General features: G+C 32.8%; 1 protein-coding gene and 2 non-coding genes across 4 annotated transcripts in view; 2 read left to right on the top strand and 1 right to left on the bottom strand.

The window, feature by feature from the left end:
* LOC149425787 (lachesin-like) overlaps nucleotides 1-19,532 on the bottom strand; it is a 1,060,028-nt gene that overhangs the window by 144,756 nt on the left and 895,740 nt on the right. The window lies entirely within an intron of this gene.
* LOC149425791 (5S ribosomal RNA) lies at nucleotides 3,817-3,935 on the top strand. Its single transcript, XR_016304654.1, has one exon. It is a non-coding gene; the product is annotated as a 5S ribosomal RNA (ribosomal RNA).
* On the top strand, nucleotides 4,258-4,376 carry LOC149425790 (5S ribosomal RNA). Its single transcript, XR_016304683.1, has one exon. It is a non-coding gene; the product is annotated as a 5S ribosomal RNA (ribosomal RNA).

Below are 19,532 nucleotides of genomic sequence, written 5' to 3'. Positions count from 1 at the left end.
TATTCATCAAAACGTGGATATTGAACCAGAACTGAGGCTAATAGTTTATGAAATGTAATTTCACACCTAACAGTAATTAAACTTGGTCCTCTCAAATTTAGTTCTCAAATCCATTTCAAGGTCCATTGAAAACACTTCCGCGAAGCATTCAATGATTGGAAGTGCAACTAACTACATATTTCAAATTAAGCTCGTCAGTCGTAAGTCGGCCTTATAAATAGACGAATACACGTGGTAAATCGAGGATTAGTTTGCCCTGTTTTCTGAATAGTATAGAAAATACTCGTATATAGTAGGACTGAGTATGATCGAACGAAACCAATAATTAATGCAATCTATTAAAGAATTCGGTGGCTATCTCCAATAGTGTTTCCTAACAACAAAAAAGTGGGACGTTCGTAATCGATTATCGTTTTTTTTGTGTTTCGTTATGGTATTTTTTCTTTAAAACAACCATTAATATTTTAAGACATTCCAAAGAGAGCTCAAAATCTTATTCCTAATATCCTTGCCACATACCAAAGAAATAAGATGGTACTGCTCACCCGTGGTGATTTTGTGTAACCATGATGACGTTATGTTTTTAGTAAATTTATTGCAATTTAAATGTAACTTCACTTAGAATTTATACATTGCAAAATGATAGTTATATTCTCCTGCGTAGACTGTACAAAAAGTGATTTTAAATATCTATTAGTGGAAGTAACTGTCAGAACTACCATTCAGAATTGAAACCTTGTTTGAAATGGCTACAGCCGTGTTTGGTGACCAGATTTGAACAGCAATTTACTTCCCCACCTTTCTATTCCATATCTTTTTCTACGTCCCGTTACCTTCAGCCTCACAATATATCCTAATTGATGATTCTGTAGTCTCACTGGCTCCAGAAGGTTGGGAGTAGTTAGGACTCGAGTGCACTTTTCACATAAAAAAGAAAATACAATGCGTAAAAAAGTTTACTAACTGTCAATGAGAGAAAATAATAGTGTTTAAATGTTCTTGGTCAAGAATGCACTCAATAAATTCAAAATGTAAATGACAACAAGTAACTTTACTTTATTATTATTTATTTTTTAAATAAATTTTATGAAATACAATTTTTCCTTGATTTTTTCAACTACCATACTAGGCTCATGCCCGTATAATGGTAGTCTTACATGATTTAAATAATATTTTCAACTGGGAAAATAATATTTTGTTGAAAAAATAATAAAACAAAAAGAAAAAAAAAACAGGAAAGGAATTAAAAAAAAGTAATATCGTAAAAAACATTCCTACAATAGTAATAAAAATCGAAGATATAACACGTGTACTTCGAATTTATTTAAAAGTATAAGATTAAGCATTTTCATACTACGAACTGCCAAACTTTGTTGATCTGTGGTAAACTTTGAAGCAAGTTATTCAATATGAGCGCACAGAGTGAACTGGCGTCTGGCAACGGTACAGTGTGCAATACTGTGCAATGTGCAGAGGGTGGTGACGTGAGCAGCTGGTGGTGCAGCTCTGCATTGGAAGGCAAAAGCTCGCTGTGCAATTAAATCACACTGACAAGCTTTTATTTAAACCTAGCAGGGCTGACTTACACTGTAATTTAAGTCACTTTTGGTAATGTAATAAATGAAAACTCGAGATTATTCGTATTTGAACTAACATGACCTAACCTAATATTATAATATAATCTCAGCTGACATGGTAACCAGAATGGTAATGGAAATATAAACAATGTGACAATCGGTCTTGATCTTGTAAAACACGGCTAAAACCAATGTAAGCAACCTTTTGGTAACCAATGGTAGCCTTTCACCAGAGCGACACGAGTACCTACAACTCCCCGAAAAGATATATGAAGACGGATGAAGCAAAGAGAGTTTGCCAACACTTTGCGAATCATTCTATATTTTTTGTCTACCCCTGGATGATATGACGTGAATGTCCGTTAATAGTTAACAGAAGTGATAAGATTAATACTTGGTCGAATAACACCAAAAATAAATAATTCCACATGATGCTTTGATTTGAAACATTTAATGCTTTATATATATAAAATTATTTTTTTTACCGTTTTCAAGTTATGAAATAAGAAATAGTACAGCACAAACTTATAAGCGTTTTGTGAAGGAAAAGTTAACGGCCAACACCACGGATCGTTAATGAAGACCTGTGCTTAATGTCGTCGTAACAGGGAGAAATCTTTATTTATGAAGAAGTCTTTCATTTCACATTAGAGTTCCCCGTTAACAACACACCTGACATGAGATATTGCCTAAGAAATTACTCCCAAAGGTAGGAGTGTTACTTATTCGAGGAACATTTATTTACCGGCGTGTGAAAACACTGGCTTATGGTGAATAAACAATTTTCCAATAAACTATAAAGCACTACACACATTTATAGATCAATATCATCCGGTTCATTCTTAGAATATATTTTAAAACCTCGTAAATCTGACACTGAACGTCTCTAAACTAACTTGTTTTACTAACTGGTTTTGTACGAGATTTCTGCACTATTTTTACAAAACTTTTACAGAATTAAATAAGTAATATTTCAATTTTCAAGACATTTTTGAAATATTACATCCTTTCTAGGAACTTTATCTCCTTCCCACCTTAAAAAGACCCTCCACACAGCATTTTCAAAGATGACTTAGGCCCCGAGGGAAATTATTTTCCTGAGGGCCTCTTGTGTGGGGTTAATTTAAATGAAGTGAAAAATATTTTGTAAACAACACGTCATCTTATCTAAACTCTCAAATGGATATTTAAAAGCTTTATAGCTTACGCCCAAAAAGATAATAATTAAAACAAAATGGTTTTATTTCATGGCATCAGAGCTCACTGTGTTGCTATTTAAAAAATAAAAAAAATCATTGAATCTTCAGAAAACTAATGAATTGAAATAAATAACAAGTAAGTAAAGTTTTCAAAAAGATCAGACTTAAAATAAGGCACAAAAATTGGTACCTGCATTACTTAAGAATTTTAATTTGTTATCATTCGTTACTGAAAGATTTAAGGGTTTTTGTGGGGATTCGTGAACAGCTAGTTACGATTATCAATAAATGTAATCCATCAGTGCCTCATTTATGCGTAATTATAAGTTTGCTGTGGTTTACGACAAATTACAGTATTTAATTTACTTAGAACACGTTTGGAGTGGATTTCGTGGTATAACTTTATTGATTTGAGATTTCGTTTTCGAGTAAATCGAGTTTAAAATTCGATTCTTTTAGGTCAAATTTTAAAAAAATTGACTGTCGTGAATCTATGTACTGTCGTTTGTTTTCGTTTATCTATCGAATTGTAGACCCGGCTCCAGTTTTAAAAAATCTTTTTGCAAATAAAAAAGGGGAAAAAAAAGAGTTTTTGTGTTCTCTTTGTGATGTACATTGCTACATTCACCAGTTTTCCAATTGTGCCAATAGTTTCAAGACACCATGTAAAAAAAATGGGTGTGTCAAGCCTACGCAAGACAGAAGTGAAACTTCTAGTATTCTTCTCTCTCTCTCTTTTCATTTCATTCTCTCTTTTTTTCTGTCTATTGACATATTTATAAGTAGCATGTGATAAAAAAAATTAAAAGTTATAAAAAAAGAAAAAAAAAATTAGTTAAAGCGGGGATCGAACCTCGGTTCTTCACGACCACAGTCGTGCGCTCTGCCTGTAGACAGCGAAGATGAGTTAGGAGAGTGAGTTAAACTAGGTATATAATATTTACACCTTGCTAATGTTTTCAGTATTATTAGGGCTTTTTTATACTAATTTTCATATATTTATTGGCAGGTAGAGTAGAAATTAATATTGTTTAGCGTTTGCCAACGACCATACCATGTTGAACACACCGGTTCTCGTCCGATCACCGAAGTTAAGCAACATTGGGCGCGGTCAGTACTTGGATGGGTGACCGCTTGGGAACACCGCGTGCCGTTGGCCTATTTTTTATTTTAATTTCATGTTTTTTTTATTTTTTTATCATTACTATAATTAATAATATCATAAAATTCTTTAACTTTTCAAGTATGCTACAGGCCTAAAATATTACTTAGTGGATTGATATTATGGTCAACCATTGAAAAAAAAAATTCCTACAAACTTATTAATGTAATTACGATCTTTTTCAAGCGCGTATGTAATGATTATTTTTATCAACCTCGCACACACCTTGCTAATTTTTTCAATATTATTAGGGCTTTTTTATACTAATTTTCATATATTTATTGGCAGGTAGAATAGAAATTAATATTGTTTAACTTTTGCCAACGACCATACCATTTTGAACACACCGGTTCTCGTCCGATCACCGAAGTTAAGCAACATTGGGCGCGGTCAGTACTTGGATGGGTGACCGCTTGGGAACACCGCGTGCCGTTGGCCCATTTTTTATTTTAATTTTATGTTTTTTTTCATTTTTTTATCGTTAACATCATAAAAAATTTTATATCATTCTTTAACTTTTCAATTATGCTACAGGCCTAAAATATTACTTAGTGGATTGATATTATGGTCAACCATTAAAAAAAAAAATTCCTTAAAAACAAAAAAATAATATTCCATGGCCGAGAATCGAACTCGGATCAACTGCTTCGAAAGCAACTATGCTGACCATTACACCACCAACGCCAGTTGTCGAGATGAGCTAAGAAGCATTTATATTTTACTTCAAAACTTTTACTACATCAAATGAACTTTAATCGGTCCCGCATTTTCGTTTCGGTCATGAGTTGGTTTTACTCCTCGAAATTGCATGACGCGCGTAAAGAAGTTTCACTTCAATATTATTTTATCCGAGAAAAGTGAAAAAAAATATTTCTGCTGTTTTCCCAGACCAAAGTGTTGTTCCGTTGATAATTCGGAATCTTGGCCCACATAAGATGTAGCGAAGTATTCACTGGCGGCAAAACGGTTAGGTGCGCGTTACACTATCAGTCCGCTACAGGACTGCGATGTCTCACAGTAAATGGCACAATTAGATTGTTATCATTTGATACTGTTCGACTTCTGGCCTCTCTCGAATTGTGGAGGGAAATAGCAACAACCGGGGGTTCAACCCCGAAGGATATTATGTGTATTAGTTAATAGGTTTGAGATAGTATTGCCACATAACATGCTCAAATTTAAATAATTGACTTGATATGAAACAAACAACTTTTAAGAAAATATTAAATGAAAAACAGCAGAATGTAGAAGATCTAAGCGTTTAGAACAAATGCCAGATATTATATATACATTTATTCACTGTATGTCAAAGAATGTTAAAATTAATAGTACAATTCATTTATATCCTACGAGAAACTGCAACGATTTTAGGCTTAAAATTTAATTTAATTTTTGACAAAAAAATATTTATTATAAAGGTTTAAATATGTTCAATGAACTCCCGGTAATTGTTAAGGAAGCTAAACGTCTTGCAATTTTTCGTGGATTATGTCTCAATGTTTTGAAGTCCAAATTTTAGTATGTAAGTAGTAAATAATATTATAGTAGTCCTAGAAAATAATATATTAGGTATAAGATGTAAAATTTTAAAACTAAATAAAATATACATTAAAAAAAAGAAAATGCATGATGTGATCTAAGAGTCTTCTAAGAAAAGAATAGAATATATATTGTTATTCCACTATACAAATTTCTTTCAAAGAGAAGTAATACGCAATTTATAAATCCCTGGCGTAAAACAAAACATGTTATGTGATTTCACATTTGTGTATTCAAAAATCCCTTTCCAAAGGATATAAAGACTAGATATGAATCACAGGAATTCCCTACCTTACCAAACCACCCCAACACATTAATCACGGTGGCTGCCCAACTATAAACTTGTAAAATTCCCACCGTAAATCTAGAGAATTTGCATTATGGAAATGATGTTTAAAAAACATGAAAATGACGAAGTATTTTGACCTACATAAGTTAGCGGGGCTCAGAACTCGACTTTTGCAGGGAAATAGTAAAAATCTGCTTTTGTTTATTTCTTATGAAACTGGTGCCATCAATTTAAGAGGTTTATTGGCAAAACCTATCAATGATATACCGGATACGGAAATGCAGTTTTAGGGAAGCTATAAATCTTAAATCACCGCTTCTACCGGTTATTCGTTCATATCCGCAACGCGGATACATTGTAAAACGGTATTTCTGGATTTCCTTGCATGTAATTTGTGTGTTTTATGTTTCTCGTATTTCGTAGTATTACACCATAAATTTCACATACATCGAATTTATTTTAATTTTTTCTAATGATTTAACGAACGTAGGGCTTTTACAAACATTACACATGTCGAAAATATACAAACATTATATAGAAAAACATATCAGTATATACACATAATATATATTGGTATGGTAAATACTTATCATTTTGCAAACATGATACAGAAATATATAAGTTATATTCATGAGTAGACGGAGAGGTTTTAAATAAATCGAAAAGTCTGTATCTGTATTGGCAATTATGTGAAATCAGGTAAAGAGTGATGTGAATAGTGCTATGGTTGTCACAGTAGAATTTATAATAGATAAAATACAAGTAATAATCTATTATGCTTTGAAAAAATTTCGCTGTCGCCCTTTCTCATGAAACACATTTAGTTCATAGGTATCCAAAATAACACTCATGTAGTTCTACGATCACGTTACCATCTCTCACCCTTATAATACTCGTGCAACCTGCATCCCTCCATCCGGATAAATTTAGAAATATATATAACATATTATTGTAGAAAGCAATCACTTTGTGGTTTGACATATTTAATAAAATAAAATACTTTTTTGTTTTAAAACCACGATATTTATTAATTTAAGAACCGACCGGTTTCGCTTTACTTAAGCATCATCAGGGTACAAATCAATACTAAACAAGAAGTACATAATGTGTGTATATATATAACAAAATATAGAGGGAGACAACATGATACAAATATAAGCAACACAAAGACGGTCATAAAATACATTAACATAAGTGCACAAGTAATGGAAAAACCGATAGATAATTATGTAGACTAATGGGTTACATCAATAAATCGGGAGAAACAAAGCATCAACTGGCATGGTGGTAAGGAGGTAAGGAGAACTGGGAATTTTTTATGGGTTTATTGGAAACAGACCTAATATTGGACTACTTGATATGTCTAATTGATTATTAAGTATCTGACTATTGGTTTTTACAGCTTTTTTAATTTCTAGTGCCTCTAAGTTGTTTAGTCTGTTACCATGCCCGTTTTTATGTAAGATCTTAGCACCGGTGCTATGACAGAATGTATGATTTTATCGATCAAATGATTTGCGAATTCGGAAAAACCGTTATTATTGAGACAACGAAGATGCTCCTTTATCCTAATATTAACATTACGTGATGTCTTACCGATATAGAAAGCCGAACAATTATTGCAATTTAATTTATAAATCCCCGAATGACTTAATTTATCGTCCTTATCTTTAGAATTAATTAGAAATTTACCTATATTGTTATTAGTATAAAAGGCCGGTTTGACTTCAGAAGGAAGGTTTTTTACACTTAAGGTAGAAAAGTGATTAGTGAATAAAATTCGCCGCCATTGATAATTAATATTATTATCATTGATTTGAGGACAAGGACTAGCGAAGAGGAAGCGATTAATGGCTATTTTTGGAATAACTTAACAAGAAAAGCCTCAAAGTGTAATATTTAATCATTGAAGACCATATTAACTACTCTTGAACGAAATACGTGAAATTGAAAAATCTGAGAAAAGTTCGTTCGCATTTAGGAAATGAATGCAGAACCTCAGCCGTGCCGGGGATTTGCTCAACAACAGAGCTAATTGGACCCTATCCTCTTCTGTCATATTTAATTGTATCATACTTCGACTAACCGCTGGAGCTTGTTTAGTCACATTTTGGCCAATTTGCAAAACCCCCGAGCTTACGCTGGACAAAATGTGGCCAATTTCAAAAGAAAAATAAAAAAATTGTAAATATTTCAAAAGTTCACGCGTCTTCGTATCTGCGATATTCACTGAGATTTATACAGCATATCTGCAATTGGAAGGTTGAAAGAGCCTAAGCGAAATTCGAAAACTAAGTTTGGTGATCGTGCATTCGGAGTATTCGGGCCCTAAGGCTTGGAATAAACTTCCCATAGAATTGAGATGCATAACCAGCCCAACAGAATTTAGATCCAAATTAAAAACTCACTTTTTCAGACACTCATTTCCATAAATCCGTCATTCTATCCAAATATTGCATTTCTTTTTACGTAAATCGGTTTAATTGTTGGCAGATGAATCATTTAAATGCGTTAAAGATCGACGGTTAATTTAATTCATCCATTTAAGATATATTTCCAGCTAATAATAAAAACTAATTTTATAAACACCCTAATATAATAGAACTTCCTCCTTCTTCTGGCGCTTGTAAAATTAGATTGTGAATGTAAATTTTAGTTATAAGTTTCTACATATGTAAATATATATTTTATTAAGATAGTAGTTATAGGCTTTAGTCGTAAGTCTCTAGATATAAGTCTTAGACGTAAGTCACTAGTTTTAAGTCAGTAGTTCTAGTGTTAACTATTTAAGAAATATCTTTGTAAAGCGCCCTTGAGGTGATTTCTCACGAAAACGGCGCCATATAAATTAGCCAAATATTATTATTATTATTATCGAAAGGTTTCCCGATGTTTCAATAGATATCTCCCGTCTCTATACAGTTCTCTAATAAAAAACAGATTTTTTCAGTTTAGAAGTATTTTTGTCAAAAAATGTTATTTTTCGGTGCCGTACCTAAATTATCGTTAAATTATAGGTGTTATATCGTGGCATGTATATATATTTTATTATTATTAATTCAGTTAAATGAGATTGATTCATAACAATGAAATATATACATCTTTTATTATTCTAAGATAATTTTTAGTCTGATAAATTACGATTGAACAATTATTTATCAAGTGAAAAACGAACGCAATTTTTAATCTGAGAAATTACGATTGAGAAAATATTTGTCAAGTGAAAAACGAACGCTATTTTTAGTCTGATAAATTACGATTGAGAAAATATTTGTAAACGAACGCTATTTTTGCGGTTTTCATAAGAACATTCTAATTTAAAATAGTGATTCATAATATTATTATAGCTAAAGAGCCCGGGCAGAAGTTGTCCTACCACAAACCGCCTTCTGTGTAGACCGCATTTTATACAGACCTCATTTACATCGCTTAGCATATATGCGGATAACAATTGTCTTTTTTTATGTTCGTGAATTTCTCCAAGGCCGTTTCCTTTATAACATTAACATTACATTTTTGATAAAATGCAATGCACACTCGGTAATGGTAAACACTCCTTGCCTCATTCACATTCATACATACTATTCTATTATTTTGACTCTTGACATCGCCCGATTCAAGAATCCGATTCACTTCATCGTGCTATGTCTTCCTCCCTCGTCCGACTTCTGCTATCATCCGCATTTGCATAGTATATTTTCCTAATAGTCCTTTCTTCGTCCATTTGCTCTACACGTCCAAACTATCTAAGCGTTACTTTCTTAATCTTACTCATTACGCTTACATCAGCCTTCAATTCTTAGCGTATCTCCACATTTCTCACACGATCATACATGGTTGTATAACACATATGAATCAGGGTTCTCATTTCTACAGTTTTCAGTCTACTTTCATCCTTCCTCTGCGAGTTCCATGCCTCACTTCCATACTTCAGGGTAGGTACCAGTACTCCGTTGATCACTGCTAGCTTCGCTTCCTATTTTACCATATTATGTAAATCCTTAATTAATGGATATATATTATAATACGTCTAGCGTCATTATTTCTTGTAATTCTGTAGTTATCATTTATTATACCCCAAAGGCAGCCCGTTCGCGTCGCGTTCGCTGGAAATACTAAGAAGCGATGACTGACTAGTGACTATTCACCACCACATAATTTATCAGTACAAAGGATTATCACGATAGGAGAGGTATGAGTCTTGTCAAGATGAAGTTGAGATCCACCGGAGATGCGTATGTTCCACGGAATATAATAGACGCACACCGTACATACCCATTCGTGTAATACCTCGTACGATGGCTTAGTAATTAATTCCTAACATATGTTCAGGTACAAATAATGTGAGCGTTTAATAACGTTTGCTCTTCGGAAGGTAATGCTAAAACCTTTAAACATATTTATTTCCACTGTCGGTCAGTCTGTGATTTTAACTCTGGTTCAATGAACTCGGATTGGTTTTTTTTTATTCATAAAAATTTTAATGATTAAAGTTTTTTATTTTCTACAGCCACCATACTAGGCACATGCCCGTATTATGGTAGCCATATTTCTTTAGATTACAGTGTTAAGATGTTAGGATTTACAGAAATAAGAGAGAGAAAAAAAGATATAAAAAAATAAGGAAGAAAACATATGAATATAATGAAATAAAAGAACAGTTAATTTAATTAAATGACACGAGACATTCTTTGCAATAGTTCCTCCCCTTTACCAATAGCCAATTCAGAATTTTTTTTTGTATTGAGTGAATTGAATATTTTGGGAGCAATATAGGAAAATTGTCGCGGGCCAAATGCTGTTTTTGTTGGAGGAATTACACATTTTAGGTATGACGAGTAACGCGTAAGAATATTTTTATTCGTATTGTATTTTTTTGATGATATTTTTTTCCATATGTATATATGGAAAAAAAATACCATCAAAAAAACACAACAAAATATTCTTACGCGAATAATTGACGAATATCTAGGATTTTAATTTTTTTGAAAAGTGGGTCTGATGGGTGTGACGGCTGACATTTGAATATTATCCTTAGCAATAGTTTTTGAGTAAAAATCAGTTTTAAATATAAGTGACATTAGTACCTACCTCTAATATAATATTTACAGACAAATATTTTATTTGTTATTTTCAAATTTTAACTGATGTTACATGAATTTACCTGTGATAAAGTAGGTACGGATCTTTAACATAATTTATTTTTCCACCAAATTACTTTAATTCTACATTTGAAAGGTCTTTTGTTTAAAGTACTTAGGGTTTATCTTGGCGGTAGTCAGATTTCATGATTTTAAAAGGGTCTGTGCTTTTAAGCTTATACGCAATTATCGATTCAACAATTGTCCTCACTAATACGAGGATAGTTGAGTTTAAAAAAGTCGTTGAACTGTCAATCAATCATTTAGACACCTAACTTACTAATTTATGAATGCAAAATAAACCATAACATTTGTAACGGCATTTGAAAAACGAGAATTAATACTAAATTTCTACGAAACACACCTGAATGCCGTCCATGTATTCAACAAGATATTATATGATAATGCGCAACAATAAATCAAAGCGCATGCTTTTCGTCATCGACCAAATATGGCTACATCAATTGTTTTGTTATATTTTTACAACGTAGCCTTTAAGAGAAGTATAAGCTGCAATGTCAGTCTCATCTTTGCCCCAGATCTGATATGATTGCAGTAGCTTTTATTTAGGTTTCTAATGAACATCTCAAATAAGTCATTTACACACCGATAAAACGTTTTTATTAATAACACATGAACTAATCGAGATGCTTAATTAATGGAAATAAATTGTAGGCTTCTATTTTACGACATCGTATCATTTTTGAAAATTTATCTTTATTTTAAACATCGATGATCAAAAAATGTCATCGAATTATTCGAAAAAACCAAACCATGACTTCGCATTCTTTACAATATATCTAAGCATTAATATTTCGATTATCGTGTAAGGTGCTTATTGCTTTATATAAATATGTGGATTTCAAGGATTTAAGGACAAATTGGATCCTTCCGGATATTTTTACAAGGACCATTAATCAACGAGACCGGATCCAGACAAGGCGGAGCATTGCGGTTCTTTCGAAACTATAGGTAATAAATAATAAGAAAAATGGAACTCGCACAGAAAAATATTGGGTAAAGTTAAGTTTCTTTGTTCCCAAAGCCACAAAGACGACTTTTCCGTAATTACTAAAAATGAAACAGGTCGAAATTAAGCTTTTTCTTTCAGCGTGCTCAGTTGGGGTAACAGTCTGAGCCGGCATTCCTTCAGGGGATTAACCATTACCGAGTACAGGATGACGTGGCTAAATACAAGAGGACACGAATAATACTGAAACGTAGGACGATTGTTCTGGAAGTACCCTTACTCTTAAGTGGAGCGTAATAAAAACACTTTGCAGATAAAATTTCGGTTAAATGCTTAATTTTAAACGGCGCTTTTGTCTCTTCTGCGGTGTAGAAAAAAGATTTTTCAAATATTTTGTAGCGCTCTTGTATCCAAATGTTTTTTTCAGTGACCTATGGAAATGATATATTATGGAAAATGTGATCTACCCACATATATGTTTTTTTAATACAAAGAAGGGCGTATTTCTGTAAGGGGCGTGTTCCTTTTGTTTTTGATCCAAATTTACAGTTTTATTTCGATAACGACGAAATTTTTGTACACTTCAACTTTGATGTTAAGGTGTATTTAGAACAAGAGGAATATCACTGTTTTTACATCAACATCCTATTTTCCCACCCCTTAAAGCATAATATCCCGAGCAACGCCGGAAAAAATTACTAAAACTGTCATATTTTTTTGACATTAATATTATTTATTGTTTTTGTGTTTAATTCGTAGAACTCCATTTAATTTTTTTATAAATTTAATTTAGATTAAATTTGATAATATTATTATTAAGTTCTGCAAGTGTTTTAGTTTTTTATTATTGTGACAGCTGTTTCGGCTTACAAGGCCATTTTCAAACTAAACAGCAAGGCCATTTTCAAACGAAACAGCTGTCACAATAATAAAAAACTAAAACACTTGCAGAACTTAATAATAATATTATCAAATTTAATCTAAATTAAATTTATAAAAAAAAAAAAAAAAGACATTAATATTGATTGAAAATAATATACGTAAAATAATAGGCTTAAAATTCAGCTACTTTTTTTAACTTTATATTTTTGTCGGCCCTTTTGGGGTAGTGGAAACATCGTCGACTTATGATTATGATGGATGCGGTTTTTTTGTCAAAAGTTATTAGCATTACCGCTTATTTAATAAAAGCTCTCTCGCGACCATCGCTATTTCTTCTCTTAAACGACGTATGAACAATTAATTAACCCGTTCCTCTTTTTTCAGTGCTATCATACCCTCGGACCAAGCTGCCCTCATATAAACTACCTACTAATTAAAATAGTTTCACACCCTGCCAAGCTAACTCAATTACTTTTCTCCCATTGTCCAATACATTTTTACTTGAAGATATTTGATATAAATTTTATACAAATTTGCACTTTCACGCCGTGAATCTGGATTGGTTGAAAGAAGTTGTTCCAAAAAAATTAGATCACTTACACAACCGTGAATATGCTAATGGAAAACTGTTAAGTACATAGATGAATAAGATGTAAAGCGCGTCGAGTAATTTAATAAAAAAAATCTCTATTCTGTAAAAAATGTAGACGTGTTTGGAAAGCCTTCGCAGTTAATATAGAAAGACCAAAAGTGATGAAGATAAATCGTGGCAACATTATTTTATATTTCAGGGTAATATGTTGGCGGCTGGGATTACAGATTATATTTAAGAAATCCGTTCCATATATGTAATTAACTAACGGATTTTCCAACATTAGTTTTTGTGAGTAGCCACCTAGTTCCGATTAATATGCGGAGTGTCGCTAACGTCTTCCAATCATAATCGATCAACCGATCATGAATAGTAAGCAGGTATTCCTGTTTTACTGGAAAAGCCTCCAAGGAGTTTATTCTCAATTTTTAGGGTAAAAATAGAACTTGAGGCACGTGTTTTAGGATTAAAAGTAATCTGGATATGTTATAACATAGTGAATTTAATGTTTTTTAGTTTCCGAATATGTTATAAAATAAACGTTGTAATCAATGCAATGAATTAATGACAAACTATATTTTATTTCTTTTATTCTAGATAAAAGAAAATTACATTTTCACTTATTTCACTAGAAATAACAAATAAATTACACATAAATATATTACACAACGATATTATTCACTTTCATTGTTTTGTTGATTGAGCATAAAACTGAACAATTTTTTTTTAAATGTACCTACAATTGTTTCATTTTTAATTTCGTCTGGGAGGCAATTATATATGTTGCTCCCCTCGTAACCAATGGATTGCTTGCCATAATTAGTATGTATGGTGATGTTTAAATGTATTTTACCGTGTTGCCGTGTAAAATGTGTGTGTACTTATATTGCCACAGCGCAGCGTCCGTTTGCTGTGCGACAAGAAAAAATAAACAAATTTTATAACATAACTAGCGATCTGCCCTGGCTTCGCACGGGTGCAATGCACAAATGTGGAATCATAAGAGTCGTTAATGGTACTTGAAAAAGACGGTTTTATTGGAAATTACAGTCGTTTAAATTGAAACGGTAAATCTTTGGGTATTAAAGGAATCCGGGGAATTAAAACAATTTCTCCGGTTCCACATCCGGTCAGTATTGTACACTCTATTATAATGTTTTTTTTTTAATAAAAGATTTTACCTGCATACATGTACCATTGTAATATTTGGTTGGATTAAGGTACCGTAACAAAATAATAGGACACCTTACTTTCAACATCAATTTATGTGGGGGGAGTCAAGAGGATTGCAAGGAATTTAGAAAAACCGTGAGAAAATGAACAGCCCCTTCAATATCGAGCACCGTGTTTACAGAGTAGTATGCTGGCGTCGGTGCATCAATATTCGAGAGAGTAAAGTTATTTATCCCACCAAGGTATAGTCTTACAACTTATGTCATTAATTTCGGAAAAAAACATTGGCAACCAACTCTTGAAGGTCATTTACTGTCAAGATCAATTCTTCCATTGTATTGTGGTAACTGCCCTTTCCCAATTTTTAGCAAAAACTCTGTAAAAAAACTGTAGTTTTCATGGTAGATGAGAATCTCATGTTGGTTTTAAGTTCGAATTTATTCACTCATATGAGCTTTGTTTATGAGGTAATGAGTGATGTCTGGGACAATTCATTGCGTTCTGCAATTTTTCAGGCAAATATCGAGGTCAACCCGTGAACGATGAAGGTAGTATAACCAATTGTCCAATGTCGCTGCTGTGTTCATTCGACCATAAAACATCCTGAAGAGGAACGAAATTTCCTGTTCTTAATTTATTTTGGTAGTTACGGATGTAAGCTAAATGCTCTGATTCAATTTTTGCATATTGACCGACCAAGTATTGGTTCGTTATCATCCCATATTTAAGTTAGGGGTAAAAATTGTTATGTTTTGTCATTATACGATAGCAATAGTAGTTCATGCCTGAAACCATTTTACATGGAGGTGCTCCACTACTCGGGTGAACTTGAGAAACATTAATTGCGTATTCGTCTTCTCCCCGACATAGCATCAAAGGATACTGAAAGCTGTCATAAGATCTCGAACAAATTTTTAGCTGTCATAAGATCTGTAGAGATTTTTAAAAATTTTTCGTGTGGCTGCCCAATACAATATCTCTTTTTATCAAATATCAATACTGTCCAGCTTGAAAGACTGCATGAAGCTGTTATGGAAATGTAACATATTTTGTAGAAATCTTACCAAACTACTATCAATTGGTTGTGCGACACTGTTAATTCTCGTTGATGCTTGTGTTTCTGGATTTGAGATAAAATAGATTTGAAGAAATATATGATCATCGGGCTGATATGAAAGCAAACTCCCTGCTAAATGATAAACTTGCCCCTGCCTATTCTATAGTAAAAGGTATTATAATATGTATTATATTATATTGTTTCTTTGCACCGAAGACTTTCTGGATCTTTGGGATCTGTGCCTATCGTGATCAAGACTAAGACAAGCCTCTCGTTCAACAGATGATTATCTTTCTTTTCGTGAAGAAGTACTTTCTCTGCTATTTGACAGCTTGATGTCCCTTTCTTCTTCACTTTCGCCACTAAAACCTAACAAATGCATTCCTTGTACTACGAGCTATATTTAAACTATTTCGTTTTCGAGACATAATTTAAATACAAAACTGTGATCAGGAAAATAAATGGCAAATAACAAAAGAACTAATATTCGCAATATTCAAAAAATAACAAAAGTAATTTAAGAATAATTTTTGTTTCATCCTAGAAAACCAAATAATATTGTCGATAAAGAACCCAATACGCAGTGCTCCGATATACTTGTAATCGCTACAAAGAGAGGTACTCGCCGCGGCGACTTTTGTGCGTGCGGCAAATATTTTTGTTGCAAGTGATTTTTAAAATAGCAATATCTTCTAAGATATTGATTTAAATTATATGTTGTACAGGGTAATATTAATAAACATTAAATGTTCAACATAAGTAACTTATTTAAATAGAAGAAAATTAATATTCTATTGGTCAAAATAGTATAGATAAAAAATATTACTGTGGGTTATGCTTAATAGATGGACATATACCACCACGGACTTGTCTGTAGGCCTTTTTAAGATATACAAATCCTTAGTACATAATTTGGCTGTCGGGCGGTTGATTTTTTTGACTTGATTACAAAACTTCGACTTTTCTATACTTATATATCTATCTATAAATATAATATGCATGCATTATGTACATAAACCTTCAAAAAGAAATTCTCTAAACGATAATGTAACCGTTTTAACATCTGTTGCTTAGTTTAAGAGAACTAAGCGCATAAACACGAAACACAGAGACGAAAATTTACTTTATTTTATACTATTTCGAGATATTCTAAATTGTTTTATCAGTTGCGACGCAAAATCATTTTCTTTAATCATAGCTATGAAACATCGTAAGGTATGAAGCAGTTCCTTGTGAAGAATTTTGCGTTTGACTAAAATGGCAGACGTGAAGTTAATAAAAACCAGTGACTATCTTGATTGGTATCCCAATTCACTTTTTCAAAAGCACAAAGTTGACCTCTTGAAAGTCAAAAAAAATACATTTATTTCAAAAAGTGAAAAATCTTACTAATTGTCTCGTTCCTGAGAAACCTCCAGGCAAATTTCTAAAATGGTCTCAAAAATAATCTATTGCATACATGAAAAGATATCAACTATATTTAAAAAAATGCAAATGTCGTTTTTCCGTATTTATTATTAGATATTTACTACAAAAAGTATACCAGAATTAAAATTACATAAATAAATAATCTTGAAATCAAAAAATTTAGGCCTATTACACAGGTCTGCAACGTTTTTTTTTCCTTTGAAATAAGAGGTAATTCCCATGTATTTTTGGTTGCTGAATTCGGGAAAATTATCAAAAAAATTCCATCACGTAAGGTTTTTCCGCAAAACGTAAAATACTGTGGGATTGCCTATTTTAAGGCGCAAAACGGAGTTTATTGCCAAAATATATATTTTTTATTATTTACAACTTATTATAAGATAATATTAAGTTTTATAGACTGAAACAAAACATTTAGTAACTCATGACGATAAAATTAGTCAGCTTTGAATCATATATATTGGGAGAGAGCCTCGAAACCACAGCGGTGACTGCTACTTTTGTTCGTGCAATGTGCAAGGGTATAGTACCAAAAATAAACAAAAACAAATTTGCTACCCAAACATGGATTCAGCACTCCGCCCAGTTCCTCACGGACCTGGTATTCCTACACCACGAGAACCCCAAAGCCTGGACGATTTGCCATCATCAGAAAGTGAATCAGAAGAAAGTTCGAGTGACGAGTTTCAAGTAGGCGACTCCAGTGGACCTCAACAATTTTCTCAGGCTGAATTAAATGACCTGATCCGAGATTTGGGACTCCCAAAATAATCTGCTGAGTTACTAGGATCCACTGGAACCAGAAAGTGTGGCCGAAAAGAACATTGAAGGAAATGGAGAGGAGGTATCAAGGTCGATGGGATACAAATATGATGGGCGACTACTGCTGGATGCTGCATAGGGAAAATATAACGTCCCACAAACGAAAAAGCACAAAACGAAGCTTCCAAACTAAAAAAAGCATATTTTATAAAGATTTATAATTGTATATAATGTAAATAAAATATATTAATTAAATAATTAATTAAATTTGTATAATTTTATGATTTTTTTCTTTTGAACATTCCCTACAGAAATAGTGTAAGGCGGGTTTTGACTATATTTTAATTTCCACTTTGCGGAAAATCCTTACGTGATGGGTCAAAATGGATGGCATTCTCGAATTCAGCATTCTAAAATACATATAATTCAACCATTACCATTTAAAAAAAATCTAAAATGTCAATTTGCAGACCTGTGTTATTTGTGCATAAAAATGTAAAAATCAGTCATTTTAAATACATCTAGGATTACGAAAGATTTTTTGAATATTTATGTTTAGGGATCAGTAGGATTTATAGGCCCTGTTAGGAATTCTACCGAGCCGAACCCTCTGATATGAAAATATGTGGAGTCGGTGAATTATTTTCCCATTTGATCTCTGGTGTGTTGACGTGTTGTTCTTGTATTGTTTTTTTTTATTTATTTTTCTTATATAATGCACTTAAATAATGTGGATTGACTAGATGATCATTTGTAGAAAAGTTTGTGGAAGGGTTAAGTTTTTCCTATGGGGAAGATTTAACCCGGACATAAAGTCGGAAAAATAAAATGGTATTTTACTTTTTATTCTAATCTCCATAAATTGAGCTCCGTAGCACTTGAATATAGGAGGAGTTTTATAAACTATTACTTATTGTTACCTACTTATATTATGTGTGTTAAATGCGTAAATATCTAATTACTTGTTGATTGTTGAGATGCACAGGTCTACAATCCCAGGGGATCCAGTCCATCGGAAAACGGGGCTGATCTGATCAATTTATGACATGGCTTAACCGGAAATACATTACCGGCTGATGTATTAATGGACAGTAAATTATCTTAAGCGTGCATCCCATCACAGGCCCACTGTGTGCGTGCCACCCGGGGACAATACACTGGACGTGTGAATTAATATGGACCATGCTAAAGTTTACTGCTGTGCCTTGGCCTAATCTACCGCTTCTGATGTGTACAGGCATATCAGAGTTGATCTTCGATGTTAATACAATAACGACCTATAACACTAATTAAACAGAGCGATTGCTAAGTGTAATAGTATCTTATCCACAGAATGTAAGTACGTGGGACCAATATGCAGTTTACTAGTCCGAACCTTATGCCTCATTTAACAATGTAAGTGGTGATATTAGTCAATGGCGATGAAATTAAAGCGGAATTCATCAATCGTTCTGAGGGATCCCAACTTTCAAATGTAGCTTGAAGTTGAGGATCGTGTCAGCGGGAATTTGAGCCCCGAAGAAAATGACCGCAATCTCGTAATAAGTTTATTCAAAGAGGCCATCAACGGTTCGAAGTATTGGGCAAAAAAATGAACCAGAGCACTTTGTGTTTGAAGATTTTTATATATTTTTTCATTTAAAAAAAGGGATTTCATGTCTGGCCATGCTGGCTTTAGTGAACACAATATTCAGGTTTGTAATTGTAATGATTTAGAAACTGGTGTGTGATTATAACGCGAAGGTATTTCGCTCGGTTGAG

The sequence above is a fragment of the Hesperophylax consimilis genome, chromosome 2, assembly GCF_061612785.1.
Source record: "Hesperophylax consimilis isolate HC1 chromosome 2, BYU_Hcon_1.0, whole genome shotgun sequence".
Lineage (NCBI taxonomy): Eukaryota > Metazoa > Arthropoda > Insecta > Trichoptera > Limnephilidae > Hesperophylax > Hesperophylax consimilis.
This window is presented reverse-complemented; position numbering and strand designations above follow the sequence as displayed.